We start from the raw sequence: 16,718 nt of genomic DNA on the forward strand, positions 1-16,718 counted from the left end.
TTTTTTTTTTTTGAGACGGAGTCTCGCTCTGTCGCCCAAGCTGGAGTTCAGTGGCGTGATCTCGGCTCACTGCAACCTTCCCTTCCCCAGTTCAAGCTATTCTCTTGCCTCAGCCTCCCAAGTAGCTGGGATGACAGGCGCCCGCCACCACACCTAGCTAATGTTTGTATTTTTAGCGGACACGGGGTTTTACCATGTTGCCCAGGCTGGTCTCCAACTCCTCACCTCAAGCAATTCGCCCACCTCGGCCTCCCAAAGTGCTGGGATTACAGGCGTGAGGCACCACACCCAGCCAATGATAATTTTTTAAAGGGTGATCTAAGATCAGCAGCATGGCCTGGGAACTTGGAAATGCAGACCCTCTGGCCCCACCTCAGAACCACTGAATTAGAATTTGTATTTGGATAAAAGTCCCAGGTGAGTTCTGCAAGCTTTGTAATTTGAGAAGCGCTGGTCTACACTATATTCCAGCACCTTAACGGAGCTCTGTTTAGCAGTGGTGGACATTCTGCAGTGTATGGTTCCTTCTTGAGTGCAGTTTATGGAAGGACGGGGAGGGACAGGACTGAACGTATTGTTCAAATCCCCTTGTGGTCTCGGGGTTCTTGGTGGCTCACTGCAGAGTTTATAGGTGGAATGAGCAGCTGTCCTCACCTCTCCAGCACCCTTGGAATGAAAGAGGCGGCCCTGAGCTGGGCTGGCGTCTCCTGGGTCCTCAGTCTCAAGCCTCTTTCTGATGTCAGTGAGCTCTTTGAAGTCAGGTCTGCATCCTGCACAGGGTAGGTACAGGGGGCCAGGAAGGTACAGAATACACAGTAGGTTGGATCTAGCATCTGATCCACCTCCCCATGTTTCAGGAATGGGCCAGTGAGTGAATCTTAGGGAGGGCTAGGCCCTGCCTCTTTGAGGAAGACTTAAAAGGCCCCAACCTACTCTTCTTGGCCTGGGCAGCTGGAAGCAGGCAGATGCCCCAATTCAGACAGTCAGATGCTCCCACCAGGGATTTGAGTCTATGGTGAGTGACATGTAGAAGCAGGGCCAGTCAGAAGTCCTTCTGCGGGCTGGGTACAGTGACTCACGCCTGTAATCCCAGCACTTTGAGGGGCTAAGACAGGAGGATTGCTTGAAGCTAGAAGTTTGAGACCAGCCTGGACAACATAGCAAGACCCTCATCTCCACAAAAGTAAAACTAATAATAATAATAATAATAACCAGCCATATTAGAGCATGCCTATAGTCCCAGCAACTCACTGAGGTGGGATGATCACTGGAGCCCACAAAGTCAAGGCTGCAGTGAGCTATGATTGCATCCTGTAGCCCAGCAATTGCACACCTAACCCCACATACACATAATCAGATAGAGATTATACATTCACGATTGAAGCAAAAGTGTTATGACACAAAACCTACCCTTAGGACATGTGATAAGATCTGATATTTTAAATTTTTATTCTTTTTCATTAAAGAGTTTGTTGATCCAACCCTCTAATAAAGCTGAAAGCCAATGTTTGCAAACACTGGCAGGTGACTGCGTGTCAGGGTGAGGTGTCACTGAACAGGGTGATAAAGCAAGATCTTGTCTCTAAAATAAATAATATAATATAATAAATATAATATAATTAAGTAGAATAATAAAATATCCTGCTGGCCAACGTGGCATCCCCACCCCCAGCAGCAAAGTCAGCAGGGCCAGTGGTAGCACCTGGTGTCCACACCAATGGCCACAGTGTCATGGCCAGGCAATCTCTGCCCTATGGCCTCAGCTGGCTTTCCAGCTGCCTGTGGTTTCTGCCAGTTTCTCTTCAGCCTCCCTAGATTCTGGGAGGGGCCAGTGTCCTGCTCGGGGCCAGCAGAGTCCAGGTCTGTTGTGGGCAGAACTCTGATGATGATTGCAGGAGTGGGAGGAGGGATGGAGGGAGCGTGATGCTGGCAAAACCTCCATGGTATCTGAGGAATTGAAGGCTGTCTTTTTGCTCAGTTCTCACCGTCCAAAGCAGCATGAACAAGTTTTCATCATGTCTCTCTTGCGGATGTCTGTGTTCCTGGTACACACCTCTGCTATGACACTTATCACCTGGTATTAGTTAAGCATCTGCCTCCTTCATTTGCTGTGGGTATTTAGAAAGCAACTCATATTTCCTCTCTGTATGCCTCAATTTCTCCTCCTTTATTAGAGGAGACTGGATATTATTTCTGAGGCTGCTTCCATCAGTGATTCTGTGAGCTGGCCGGTGCATTCAGTCAGTCAGTTGGCCATCAAGCATGCATCTATGCAAGGCACTAGGAGGGTTACGTACAATGGGAAACTGAGGCCCAGAGAGAGAAAGATGAAGTGCCCAAAGTTAAGGAGACAAAAACAGAAGTGCAGGTAAGAGAAGGAGTATTCATATTACTGTGGGAATCCAAATTTTACAGGAATGTATGCTTGTTCTTTAAAGGGAGGCCTCGCTTTAAGCATTTATTTGTCGATCAATACCCATTAATAATTACAGGACATGGGCAAAGATTCTAGCAAAGGTCCTGAGGTCTTCCTAGATGTGCCCAAAATAACAAGGAGTCCCCTCCGCAGGCAGCACCAAAAGTCGGAGGAGGTTGGAAGCTGACCTTCCCCACCCTGTCCCTGCCTCACCCACAGTCACCCATAGTCACCCACTCCTCTAGGATGTGATGGTGAATCACTCAACACATGGGCCACCTTGGGAAGTCGCTTAACCTCTCTCCCTTTTCACTTTATAAAATGGGCATAGTCATTACACAAACGCATAAATCAACCTCAATTTTCTCATCTCTAAGTGAGAAGGTTGGATTAGAATTAACAAGAGGATCCTTGAAGTTCTTTCCAGCTCTGATATCCTCATCCACTGCAAACAGGCTGTGAAACCGGATTATGTAAAGTCCTGTGGCCTCACCAATTGTTTGGCACATGCGGTCTTTTTCCCTAGCTAGATAATGATGCGGCTGAGGGCAGGGACTGTGCCCACACTCAGCAGGTGCATGTGAGTCAGCGTCTGGATTGTGTGGCCCCGCTGGGGCTACCCTGGCTGTATCACGTGCCTCTTGTGCCCATCTCACACCCCTCAGCCACCCTCTAACCACAGCATTGCCCGGTGTGCCCCCTGCAGGCTTTTATTCTCCTGCAGCCCCAGGGCCTCTTCGACACTGTGACTTCAGTCACCTGAGAAGCCCCGTCCCACAGGCATGCACAGCTCAGGAGTGCAGGACTGTCAAGGACTCTTGCATCAACCCTCAGCCATGAGGTAGGTATGTGGGGCGCAGGGTGGGGGGGCAGCAGCGTACACACTCCCCAGAAGCTTCCAGTGGGATGGAGATCAGCTCAACAACACACCTTTGTCTTGGCTTCCCCTCCTTCTCCACTTCACTCCCTCAGCCCCTCACCCTACTCCCTGAGCTCTCCTCCCGAATAAACTGCATGCATGGAGGCACACATGCCCAGGCTGTGGCTCTGCTCTTAGTGGGATGCCAGGCAAAGATATCTGCCCTAGGGACTGGAGCCTAAGCCAGAGGAGGCAGGAGGGTTCAGGGCTCCAGCCAAGAATTGCTTTCCAGATGCTGATTGGAATCCCGAGTAGGGGAGAGGGCATCTAACATAGAATGAGGAGGAGATAATACAAGGGTAGAAATAACCAAGAAAGGGGATTTCTCTCAGATGGCTTTAGAAGTGCTCCCAGCCATCGCTGGGCTCACATGGCTCATGTGTCATAATTTTTGCCAAGGCGGTTTCCTGCCACCCGCCTCAGCCTCCAGTGGCTTGTCCACGTGTGGCTCTGGCCTCTAACTGGGCAGGATTTTACAGGCTAGGAAGAAAAGTGGGGAAGGTTAAGGGAGAAGGAAGTCAAGTTTAACTTGGAACCAACTCAGGATGTCCAGCAGGAAAGGCCCATGGATGTTATAGGCTACAACCCTCTCAGTGCTCAGAGGAGGAATTAGGAGCAGAGAGAGTGACTAAGTCAAAGGCACCTAGGCCTTGTAGGGAATCCCGTGTCCCTGCAGGATGCAGAATGGATGCTTCTGAACCCTGCCACATCCTCAGGGTACATGTCAGAGCAGGTGTGTGGCTGGGACAATCCTCCATCTATGTTCTTCACTTACACTGGCTCCAGTTTAGGAAGCCCAAAAGGCTACATCCAACCCACCACCACAGTGACCACAGTGTGCTTGGTGACACCTCACCTTGACACGCAGCTACCTGCCAGTGTTCACAAATGTTGACTTTCAGCTTTATGAGAGGTTAGGATCAACAACCTCTTTCTTTAATGAAAAAGAATAAAATTGTAAAATATCAGATCTTATCACATGTCCTAAGGGCAACTTTTGTCTCATAACACTTTTGCTTCAATCATGAAGGTACAACCTCTATTTGATTATGTGTCTATGGGGTTAGGGGTGCAATGTGGAAAAGCTTGAAAACCATTGCCTTATACCCATTTGACAAACCAACCACCCAACAAAGGCTTGAAAAGATGAATATTTTCCAACCAAAAGGAGAACTCTTGGGCCCGGAAGAAACATCACAATTCAAGTGCTGCAGCACAAAAGAAATTGAGGCTGGATTTGCATTCAGCTTGACTCTTCGTAAAGCACCATGCACCATGCAACTGCCTTCAGTTCTTTTTCTGTTTGTTTGTTTGTTTGTTTTTTGTTTTGTTTTTTGGAGACGGAGTTTCACTCTTGTCGCCCAGGCTGGAGTGCAATGGCATAATCTTGGCTCACTGCAACATCCACCACCCCGGTTCAAGTGATTCTGCTGCCTCAGCCTCCCGAGTAGCTGGGATTACAGGTGCCCGCCATCAAGCCTGGCTAATTTTTGCATTTTTAGTAGAGACAGGGTTTCGCCATGTTGGCCAGATTGGTCTTGAACTCCTGACCTCAGGTGATCTGCCCACCTTGGCCTCCCAAAGTGCTGGGATTACAGGCATGAGCCACCGTGCCCAGCCTGCCTTCAGTTCTTACCACTAAAGGATTCGTGTTCTCAACTGAGAAACAGGTATGTGGAGGGGCTTCCTACAAGGGCACTGAATATGTCAGAGATGATGCCTGTGGAGCCCCTGGCACACAGGAGCTGCCCTGCAGACTGCAGCACAGCCAGTTCACAGGGGCGAGCCCCGGCATCAGCTGAGAGAGTATCCAGTCTTGCAGCTCCTTCCACTAGCACACTCATGCAGGACCTCTGTCCAGGAGTGCTCACAGTAAGGCTTCTGCCTCAAAAACAGGGCTTCTGGGGCTGACTGGGAGTGTAAGGGTAAGAAGAAAGCTTCCACTAGGCCCCCCTGATTGTTCACTGGAAATGAAGGGACAATAGGAGATTAATAGGAGAAAAAGGCATACAAATGTATTAACATACATAAACATAGGAGCTATGCAAAATATGAGACTCAAAGAAGAGTGCCAGATGACTGAAGTTTAAATAGCACCCTCTTCATAGGAGAGAGGGAAATGGGGGTAGGTAATTTTCAAGGTTAGTAAATAATTTTGAGCAAAATCAAATGGACCCAGAAGGCAGACATTTTCCTATAAATGTCCTCTTAGGAAGCTGAATGGAACTGCAATGTAAGGGAAAGTGAGGGACAAAACTGCACTGTGAACAAAGGTTGTCTTACTATGTAGGTAAAGCCTGCCTCGCAATCCCTCAAAGCCGCCCTCAGAAGAATAGACGAAAAGTCTGGGCTTGGTGACAGCTTTTAGTCTTTTCTCCTTGCAGGTGGGTGGTTAATCTTTCCTGGTTATTTGATGAGATTTCTAGGGAGGGGGCCTTAAGACAGTTGCATTTCTTTTTATTTTATTTTATTATTTTTTTTTTTTGAGACGGAGTCTCGCTCTGTCGCCCAGGCTGGAGTGCAGCAGCCAGATCTCGGCTCACTGCAAGCTCTGCCTCCTGGGTTTACGCCATTCTCCTGCCTCAGCCTCCCGAGTAGCTGGGACTACAGGCGCCCGCCAGCTCGCCCGGCTAGTTTTTTTGTATTTTTTAGTAGAGATGGGGTTTCACCGTGTTAGCCAGGATGGTCTCGATCTCCTGACCTCGTGATCCGCCCGCCTCGGCCTCCCAAAGTGCTGGGATTACAGGCTTGAGCCGCCACGCCTGGCCGCATTTCTTTTGGAAAGAAGTTTCCTTAGTCAGAGAAGGAAATTCTAGAGAGCCCCTTTTCCCTGCACTTGGGGAGGGGGCAGAGGAGAAACAAGAGACGGTTAGAAAATTCTTAGCTCTGAGGCAGCTTCTAAGGACTTGCATTTTCTTTTAATTCACAGTGCTCAGCCTGCCAACGTTTCCTACTTTGGGGTATCGTTCTCCGTGACCCTACAGGGGAATGGGGTCTGTCTTCAGCGCAGGGACAAGGACCTCGAGGCAGCAGGGCGGAACCCCAGGGTGAGAGTCAAAGACGGTTTCCTGGACCTGAGACTGTAGTGGCGTTCATGCTAGAGTCACCCCAGTCTTCAGGTTCACTGTCCAAACACGCACTTGAGGAAGTCCGTGGGGGCAGCTCCTTGTTTTGCTCCTCACTGTCATTTTCCAAAAGGCAGACAAGCCCTGGCCGCCTTATGCCAGGGCTCAGTCCACACCATGCTACAGGAGCACCTGAGGGGAGGTTCCTCTCCAAAGTGCATTACCGGGGCCTGTGCTAAATTTTTCAGCAGCCTCTTACCTCACTAATGGTCCCGGGAAATAGACTGAGACTCCATCCCCAACTAAGTGCTCAGGCCTCCCCCACCTCTGTCCTGCCTGGGCAAGAAGCCCAGCGCCGCCCCGTAGCCCAGCTCTCCATGCAGCCTCAGCTACCGATGGCCCTCTGCCAAGCACTTGGGCCTCCGCTGTGGGATGTAGTGCCTCATTTTACCCATCATTGTACATGGTCCCTGTGTGATGTCCGGGGAAGTGAAAAGTTGTGTCTCATTTCATTTGGGATCCAGTTAAATTCCCAAATGCTGCAACTGAGCAGGAGTTTCAGTGCTCAGAGACCAGCAGTAGGAGGAGTCTGGCTGCTGGGCCTGGACACCAGGCCACTCCAGCCTCTGACCAGCTCTGGCCATTGGCCACCGCCCTGGCCTTGTTGGGTATTAACCCACCACACTCTGCCTGGCTGATCCCTGAGTCAGAGCCAGGCTGGGATATATGGGTCTCTGAGCCGACCAGCCTGTGACTCCCAAAAAGAGAGCACCCTTGCTACTTGGGAGGTTTGCCACCATGCCTAGCCAGCACTCTTGCTTTCTAAGCTGAAATCATTATACTTAGTCCCCTACTACCTTCTACCCAAAAATGTATCCCCTCACAAAGTATACGTTCCCACCCTACCCCAATCCCACCATCGTGATTTCTGAGTACTTTCCAGAAAACTGTCTCCACTGACTCCCAAGGGCAGAGCACTTCCTCCAGCCTCTGGAATGTCCACCATGTTGATGGTGTATGGATGCTAATGACCCCATGGATGAGCTCTCTCCAGTGGGATCACGAAGGGAGAATGGGATCCCTGATTCCCCACAGAACAGCTAGGCCCAGCTGTGAGCTTGAGCAAATACCCTCAAAGCTCAGAGTTAACCCAAGTCCAGCGCTCTCAGCTTTCACAGGTGGCAGCCCAATCTTAGTGTTCCACTCAATCCATGTCTATGTCTACTTAATTCTCTGGAACTAAAATGGGGAACAGGGCCAGGCATGGTGACTCACGCTTGTAATCCCAGCACTTTGGGAGGCCGAGGCAAGCGGATCACCTAAGGTCAGGAGTTCGAGACCAACCTGGCCAACATGGTGAAACCCCATCTCTACTAAAGATACAAAATTAGTCAGGCCTGGTGGTGGGTGCCTGTAATCCCAGCTACTCGGGAGGCTAAGGGAGGAGAATCACTTGAACCCAGGAGGCAGAAATTGCAGTGAGCCAAGATCGAGCCATTGCACTCCAGCCTAGGTGACAAGAGCAAAACTCTATCTTAAAAAATAAAAATAAAATAATTTTTTTTTAAAAAAAAGAGGGGGGGACTAGGATGGGAGGGGGAAGCAGGGAGGTTCCAGCTCAATCCTCGCCAGCAGATATCCTTGCATCCTCCATACCTGAGCCTTTAGACCAATGCTCCCCAGGCCCAAAGGGGACCTCCCTTTCAAGTATAAGGCTCCCCTAATTTCTCACCTTAGGATTAACTTCTTTCCCAGATGACTGCCTTAAAGAACATCTATTCCTTGCAGCAAGAAAACTCTACTCCCAAATCCCCACAGAGTGTGGTCTGGCCTGGACAAGTCTGCCCTAAGAAAAAAGCAACAGAGATCCTTAATAATTGAAATAGAATTTAAGTACCATAAAGATGAGCTTTCAAGCATTAAAAAAAATAAAAATAATTTAAAAATTAAAAAAAGGTTTACTGAGCCAGGCACCAGGCCTAGGAACTGAGAGGTGCATCCGGGCTGCCATGTTAGGTGGGCTTGCGCCCCACTGCTGGGGTCAGGAGGTATTAGAAAGGGTGTGGTCTGCTGGGCACGGTGGCTCACGCCTGTAATCCCAGCACTTAGGGAGGCTGAGGAGGACAGATCACCTGAGGTCCGCAGTTCGAGACCAGCCTGGCCAACATGGTGAAGCCCCGTCTCTACTAAAAATACAAAACTTAGGCATGGTGATGGGCACCTGTAATCCCAGCTACTCAGGAGGCTGAGGCAGGAGACTTGCCTGAATGCGGAAGGCAGAGGTTGCAGTGAGCCAAGAACACGCCATTGCACTCCAGCCTGGATGACAGAGTGAGACTCCGTCTCCAAAAAAAAAAAAAAAAAAAAGAAAGGGTCTGGGAGCTCTAGGTGACCACATGCCCACATCTATACACACACCTTGGCACATTATTTATTGATCAGGTGGCACAGCATTGTAGGCAGCAGCATGGCAAAGACAGTGTGGAATCAGAGTCGGGCAGCCTTGGATGGGATTCCGGTTCTGCCACGGCTGGCTCTGTGATGGAAATCTACCACATCTCTCCAAGCCTTGCTGTCCTGTTTCATCAAATGAGGACATTGCACTGAATCACGTGGTCTGCACAATGCCTATGCATGTGCCTGGAATCTTCCCCTCTGGTGTCCCCTCGATGCCCATGCTGCTTCCTGCACAGGGTGTACCATAGTGGCTTTGCTGTCTCTTTCTGAAGCCTGCTGTGACAAGGGACTGTGTGGAGAGAAGGCAGTGGGCCTCTCCCTGTGAGGTCCTCAGGGGGCTGAAGGCAAAGTCAGAAGTAAAAAAAGGGGGGGCACCCCATCCCCAACCAGCTGCCATCCCAGGGCACTCAGCCTAAGGTCACTGCATTTGCATGCTATTTGCATAAATCTGCATATATACTGTATTCCCACTGTGTCTTGTAGGCAATTATTGCATTTAGGCAGCTCTGCATTCCAGGAAGGGGCACAAGCAGAGATGTGATCTCCTGAACTTCATGACAAGAAGGTACTCGAAGCTCCTCTCCCACCTCCAGCAGCAAATGTCTACCCTGGGGCTGTCCCGTGTTGTGTTTGAACCCTGCTCTGGGGCTCCTGCCCGCTGCCTGTAGTGGCTACCATTAGAAGTTCCTGTTAATTGGGGACGGCAGGGTCACAACATCTCTGCTCCTCTCCCACTTCTCAGCAGTTCTAATTTAAACCAGATTAGAATCTTTCCACTTGGTAGTCTGGTAGGGAAATTATAGTTAACAATAATTTATTATATAAGTCAAAATAGCCAGAAGAGAAGAACTATAATGTTCCCAACACACAAAAAAGATAAATGTTTGAACTGAAGCATTGAAGCGATGCTCCAATTACCCTGATTTGATCATTACATATTGTATGCAAGTATCAAAAGATCACATGTACCCAAAAATATGTACAACTATGATATATCAATTAATTTTTTTAATTGATTTTTTTTCTTATTTTCCTGTGTAGTGGCAGAATCACAGCTCACTACAGCCTCAACCTCCCGGGGTTCCAACAATCCTCCCAACTCAGCCTTCTGAGTAGCTGGGACTATAGTCCCTCGCCACCATGCCCAGCTAATTTTTTGTGTGTTTTTGTAGAGATGGGGGTCTCATTTTGTTACCCAGCGGGCCTGTAACTCTTGGGCTCAAGGGATTCTCCTGCCTCAGCCTCCCAAAATGATGAGATTACAAGTCTGAGCCACCAACTCTGGCTGATATATCAATTTTTTTAAAAAAAGGATCTTCTCCAGGCTTCAGAGCGACTTCACCTATCCAGGTGTAAGCCGCCCTCATGTCCAGGTGGGTGGGGCCAGGCATCTGCAGGGATCTCAGGCTCCTTGGATTGTTTGGGATGGAGGCCCAAGGAGGGGGAAGGTCTGGGGTCTCACCCAAGCTGGTGCACCCCAAGGAATAAGAGTAATTACATGGGCCTGGAGCAGAAAAGGGAAGAGAAGGGCCCCCAAGGATGAGGATTTCTGGGGCTTCAGGAAAGATTGTGGAACTGAATGGCAGAGCTAAGGGAAAACTGGGCCTTGCAACTACCCAAATCAGGCCCTCCAGCTGGGTTCGGGGCCAAGGGAGAGTGCAGCCTGCCTTCTGCCATTCTCCTTTCATCCCCCCACTGAGCTTCTGAAATCCACAGAATTGTGGTGAAGGACAAGGAGCCAAGGGCTCACAGGCGAAGCAAGGCGGGGAATTCAATGTGTTTAAGGCCTACATTGCACCATCTGCCCTTGGTTTACTCTACTTAATGTTCCCATTTGATCAGTAAGAACACTGAGGCTCAAGATTCAAACCCAGGTTCTTGTAACTTCAAAAACCTTGTTCTTTTTAGGTGTCAAAGTCAATAGGTGGGCCACAGGGCTAGCAGTCACTTCTCTTCCTGGACTCAGCAGTCAAGGGATAGGACCTGAACTAAATTGCCTTTCTGCAGACTTTTCAGCCTCAACCAGAGGCCTGCTGCAGGCAGTTGTTTGAACTCCTTGAGTAAATGTTCAGCCTCTGGCCTGGGCGTCAGGCTCCCTACACATAAGACTTACTGAGTCCCCCAAATAGACTTCAAAACACAGTGCTGAGACTCTGCCTGCCAGTTGCCCATTAAGCTCATCCCAGCCTGGCATCTTCCTTTGTTGGTCCACTCTCCCTGTGGCTACCAGGGAGAAAGTCTTTTCAGAGATGAATAAGGGCGTCCAGACAACAGAGATGTCGTAGTAGGAGGTGGAACCGAAACAGAACCAGGAACCTGAATCCTGTCTCTGCCACTGTCTGAGCTATGTCACATCAGACAGGTGACTTAACCTCCTGCGTTTCCAAATTCAGTTTCCAATTCAAAACCTCCTCAGTTTCCAAATTCAAAAACGGAAAATGTATTATGATGATCAGATGAGTTAATACAATCAAAATGCTTAGAACAGCATCTGGGATGCAGCAAGCACTCAAAAACATGTTAGCTATTATGATCACATAGACTCATACCTCCTAAAATCTTCCTGAGCTCCCACCGCCGGCATGATAAAGCCTCATTTCTCACCAAAGGCAAACCAGGCCTCTTATCATCTGCCTCCTCCCTCCCCAGCCCCATCTCCTTAAGCGCCTCTCAGGGCACCTCCGCCCTTGCACAGGGCAGGACCTGTTCCTAGCAATCTTCAAAGAAGCAGGGGAAGTTTCCAACACCAAGATCTCAGACACCTCAAACTGGCAGGAGTGTGAGGTCCAACAAGAAGAGATTTTATGAATCAGCCAGCCACGTGGGTGGGGCATGGCCAGGTTTCCTGATTCCCAGACCAGGGTGCCAACAACACCTACTGTTCATGTGAGAAGAGGAGGAGGGGCCACTGGCATCTTTTGCCCACCTGGGTTCCTCGCTGTGGGAGAGGGGAGGCCAGAGAACAGCAAGTTCCGTGAGGGCTTCTCAGAGAAGAGGAGGGTTTAGATCATTGCACAGGATAAGGAAGAAGACCTTCCCCAAGGGAGAGGAGCAGAGCCTGCCTGGAGGTAAATTTCTTTTGGGAACTGTCTTCTTTAGTAGTTGCCTTCCTCTCCGAACACTCTTTCTTTTCCTTTCGGATGATCTGACAGTCTTTTAATGAACACCTACTAAGTGCCCAGCACTTTCCTGGGAACTTAATTCTTACAATCTGCTGAGAGGTCTATCCATTCATTCTACAGTGGAGGAAATGGAGACTTAGGGGAGAAGTGAAATTTGAACCAGGTCCATGTGGTTTCAAAGACTGTGCGTGTTCCTTTACCCTGTGGAAGCCTCCAGAAGCCAAGGTCTCACCTCCCCTCTTCCCTGGAGGCCCCAAACCTGGGTAGCTGTGGCCCAAGACCTTTGAGGGAGGGTCTTGAGGCATTATCTCCCTCATCTTTTCTTGCAGTGACTTGGATTCTCCCAGGCTGCTGTAACCAGCAAATGCCTAAAGATGGCTCTGAGATGATGGCCCTCTGTGCCTGTGTCCATGAAATCAGGTAGTACACCATATAGAACCAGACTCTCGGTGACATGCCTGATATTCCACAGACCTGCATCCAGGCTGTGCAAATCTCAGGTAGACACAACCAGTGGTTGGGGATAGCTGATAGGATCTTGCCTAAGCAGACCAGGGAGCTCTGTGAGGAGTGTCTGGGAGAAAATCCCCCAGGTTCATCTCCCTGCATGGACTGCCCCTGCTGGGCCCTCACACTAAGCTGGTCCTAGTCCTCAGTACCGAGGGGTCACCACAGGTGTGTAGGCCACAGCTCACAGGAGCCCTCCACCTAGCGGGTCAAAGGTAGTGGAAGATCTGAGAGTCAGGCAGACCTGGTCCAAATCCTGGATCTGCCATTTCCTCACAGCGTGATGCTAAAAAAAAAGTCACTTCTTCATCTGAAAAATGGGGCTGATCCCACCCGTTCTGCAGGGTCTCAGTGGGGATTGAAGGGGGCTGACCTCAATGTAGCACGATGCCTGCCCCAGGTGGGACTTCGGCAAACTTCACTTCCCTTCTCTTCCCTCACCTTGAGGACCAAGACCAAGAAAACAGAATTGGGTATGCGGAAAATATATCCCAGCCCTGTGGGGTGGATTTATCTCCTCTTCTGATCACAGTGTGTTTGCATATGACCTTGAGGCCAGTGACTTTTACACCTTGCCTATGCTGGGCTGGGCTGTGACCTGGCTGTGACTTGCCTGACCTCAAGCCAAGCCTCAGCTGACACGTGTCTTTCCACCACCCCTGTTGTGCTGAGTGAGCGCCAGCCACCTGTCCCATTGTTCCTGCCCCAGGCTGTGTGTGGAGAGTGGTCTGACGGGGCAGATAGCACCCTCCACTCCAGATGTGCTGAGGTGGGCTCTGAGGGTCAGGAAAGAAGCAGAGAGGGGCACGGTTTGAACATCCAGTGCAGATTTACCCCCAAGTGGCCCTGCAACTGGCTGGATTTTCTTTTCTCAGTAACTCCTGGCAGAAGTCCAAGGAGGCCTCCTTTTCCCAAACCCTCTGTCCTTGGCTCAAAAATCCAGCAGAGGACGTGCCACGACCACAAAAGGTGACAGCAGTCAGGGGGAAAGAGGGTTCCCTTACTGGAGTGCACAGATGTTTCCTATTTATTTTGCTTACACGGTTGACTTTTTCCAAAGGCTGCTTGGGATGGCTTTACATCGAAAAGCTTAGCAATAAGGCTAATAGTAAATCAGACAAAAAAAATCATGGACTGGGGGAAAGAAAGTAGCATTTAAACATGTTTAATAAGGATGATATAGTCATGAACATGTGCCTGAGTATCCTGGCTACCACAGTAAAAGGGGAAATATGATTAGTTATGGGAAAAGAGTAAACATACTAATCATGTTTTTTTTTTTTTCTTGGAGCTTTGTGTAATAGGCACTGAGTATTGAAAAGGGTAGAGTTATTTACTCCATATTTGTAGAAATTCAGACGATTATCAGATTATTTGCCTCACAATAAATTTTAAGCAAGCATGATGTTGTCATGCACCCTGGTGAGGGGAAGTGTCGTCTAGTTCTAGGTTTCTGTGAATCTACCTTGATGCAGGTGTTCAGGGAGTAGTGAGTTTCCTTGGTTGTAATGCAGACCAGCACTTCTCAAACTTAAACATGTATACAATCTCCTAGGGAGTCTTGTTAAAATGTCATTCTAATTTGGGCGCTTTGGGGTAGGCCTGACACTTTGCCATCCTAAAACCCTCCCAGGCCATCACGATCACCACCTTCCAAGCAGCAAGGGGTTAAAGCCCAGGCGTCTCCCATGATCCAGTAGTGAGTACCTTTCTAATCTCCCCCAGCTGAAAGGCAATGCAATGTTATGGACGGGCAAGAAGAATCTCTTCCTCGGCTCTGTAAATGCTTCCGGGGTGTGCAGGGTCAGCCTCCTTCCATCCTGGTTGGCAATCTTGGTCTAGTCACGAGCCAAGACCATTGATCATACACAAAAGTTTAAGTACCTACTATGTGCCAGGAAGCTCCCTCAGAAAGACGGTTGGTCCTGCTCCCTGACCCACCCTCCACCCCGGCATCTTTGATCCACTCTTCCTTCAGCAACTGCCTTTGTCAATGCTCTCTTGAGCCAAAATAAACAAATAAAAAGCAACTTCCTTTCAAACCTTCTCCATACTCTCCTGCTGGCCACAGTTGCATCTCCCTGCAGATACACAGATTCTCATGACACAGAGCTCAGACAGCACTTCCTCTCTGGAGGGCTCATGTTTCGAGAGAAGACTGAAAGAAGGACAACCTTATGCTCCAGTAGAATTCCAAATTCTGGGGTGCAGGGAGATTTGGTGTGTGTATGTGGGGGTGGGTGTCCTAATGCCCCGGAAGCCACACTTTACAATGCTGTACAATATTGGCTCACCATCATGGGCCATGGAAAGTGGAGTCTGTAAGGTTCAGTCCCAGGCTCCAGCACTCCTTTGTCAGCTGGCCTCCCCGCTCAGCGCCCTCTCCCACTACCCGCCCTGCCTCAGCTCTGAGTGCTGCTGATGCGCCTCCACCCATCGAGATGGCAAAGACAATGCCTCCCTTTTACCCTGAATGCAGCCTCACATAGGGAAGAGCTTCCTGTGCCCCAGAACTTTGAGGAGCCCTGCAGCACCTGATCTAGTGGGGAGAGTATCAGTGGGGAGCGGCACCTTTCCTGAGGCCACGGCCCACCATGGCCTGGGCAGGACCAGATCCAAGTGGCCCGGCTCCTGGCAAGGGCTGTCAGAGTGCATTGGGGCACGCAGCTTCCTGTGACCCTCTCGTTTTCATGTAGGATTTATTTTGTGAAGTGGATCTGCTCTGTCCCAGCCTATAAATGCTGGATTAATCCAAGAAGCTAAGGGTGAACAACACCCCTCTCCTTCCTAATCAAATAAGAAATAAATCTAGATTTTCTTCCCGGATACTATTCTCTTCTTAGCCAAACAGCTAGCCTGGTCGTCAAGGAAAAGGGCAATCCCGGGGGCTCTGAACATTGAATATTCAGTAACTCGGGGGGCAGAGACATCCCTAAGTGCACGAGTGGAGCTCCCCTCTGAATCGGCATCACACCAGCCGGGGGCATACAAAAGAGGAGAGTAGAATGGGCAGGAGCTGTGGGGACACTTCAGAGATGCTAAAAGAGAGGAAGGGCAAGGACGGGTGTGCATTCCTGCAACAGGTATTTACTGAGCACCTACTATGAGCCAGGCAGTGCTCTAGCCGTTAGAGATACAGAACTCACTAAACATAAAAATCCCTGCCCAGCAGGAGCTCACATTTCTATGGGAGAAGACAGTTACTGAAAAACAGTCCAAAAAACTCTATTTGATAGTGTGTTCAAAGGTAATACGGGCTGTGGGGGAAAAAAAAAAGAAAGCAGGTACATGGGTGAGGAATGGAGGAATGGGGGTGATCAGGGTGGGCCTCACAGAGATCATGACCTTTCAGCAAAGACTTGAAGGAGGTAGGGAGGGCCCCTGGGGATACCTAGGGTCCAGGCAAGGGGAATGGCAAGGGTCAGGATCCTGTCAGATCTATCTGAGGCGGGACTGAGTGTGAGCAGAGAGACGGAGACAGAGGAGGAGAGAAGGCCAATCACACTGGGCCACAGCTATTGCAACGACTTTACTTTTGCTGGGGGAGGGGGGAGAGTTTTGAGCAGAGGAGAAACGCGATCTGGCAAACATCTTGAAAGCATGGTTCTGACTGCTCTGCCCTTGGCGGAGGACACCAGAGTCTGGCCCATAGAAGGTGCTCAACAAAGCTCAGCACATTGCACTCCTCCCTGGAGTAGGAAAGGGCTCGTCTGCTTTGAGAAATTTGGCCCTCAAGCTTCTGGAAACATCTGACCCTATGCCAGGTGAGACAAGCTCACACTCAAAAGGCCACCTTAGTCCAGGGGTCAGTGGACAGAACAAACACCAAAGGTCAACGGCGTGGGTGGTGCCCTCTCTGCCAAGGTGTGTGTGCCCAAGTAGGGTGTTCACCTCCCTCCCTCTCTGTGAGAAATTTCAGACCCCTCTATTTTTTCCAGCAGGAGTTCATGTTCCTTTTAAGATAATCCTCTGTAGACCTCTGCCAGCCCAGCCTTCAAATTGTCTCCCTCTCTCTCTCTTACTCATGCATGGAGAGCCCCACAAAAAGACACTGGTTCCCAGGGATTCTTCCAAAGATGCTGGAAGACCTCTCAGTGTTTGCATTTCCCAAGCTCAGTTTTTGTCCCTGGGCATTAAAGGAAGGATATTCAGCCATCCCCGTCAGCAGAAGCAGGCCTCAAAAGAACAGCTACTGTGGGGGGAGCCTATTGGGGGCACCAGAGGGGGCTAGG

This window comes from Theropithecus gelada, unplaced genomic scaffold (genome assembly GCF_003255815.1).
Source record: "Theropithecus gelada isolate Dixy unplaced genomic scaffold, Tgel_1.0 HiC_scaffold_15884, whole genome shotgun sequence".
Classification (NCBI taxonomy): Eukaryota; Metazoa; Chordata; class Mammalia; order Primates; family Cercopithecidae; genus Theropithecus; species Theropithecus gelada.